This window comes from Cervus canadensis, chromosome 9 (assembly GCF_019320065.1).
Source record: "Cervus canadensis isolate Bull #8, Minnesota chromosome 9, ASM1932006v1, whole genome shotgun sequence".
NCBI classification, from domain to species: Eukaryota; Metazoa; Chordata; class Mammalia; order Artiodactyla; family Cervidae; genus Cervus; species Cervus canadensis.
The window spans coordinates 10,485,553-10,485,832 of NC_057394.1; the positions used below are offsets into that span (position 1 = coordinate 10,485,553).

The 280-nt window shown below is 45.7% G+C and overlaps 1 non-coding gene across 1 annotated transcript; it reads right to left on the reverse strand.

Moving 5' to 3' along the window:
* Window positions 1-206: 206 nt before the first annotated feature.
* Window positions 207-280, reverse strand: TRNAG-CCC. Its single transcript has one exon. It is a non-coding gene; the product is annotated as a tRNA-Gly (tRNA).

Below are 280 nucleotides of genomic sequence, written 5' to 3' on the forward strand. Positions count from 1 at the left end.
AAGCCTTTAAAAGATGGGATATCAGAAGGCCATGCATGGCAGTGGCCCGTCTCAGATCATTAGTTTGCTAGTTATCTGCTTTCCTGGCTATCATCCCTATCAGAATGGGAAGGTTGACCCTTTTAAAAAAAAAAAAAAATTTATTTGACTGCACCAAGTCTTAGTTGCAGCGTGAGAACTCTTAGTCATAGGCATGCGGGATTTAGTTTCCTGGCCAGGGATTGAACCTGGGCCCCACTGCATTGGGAATGCAGAGTCTTAGCCACTGGACCACCAGGGA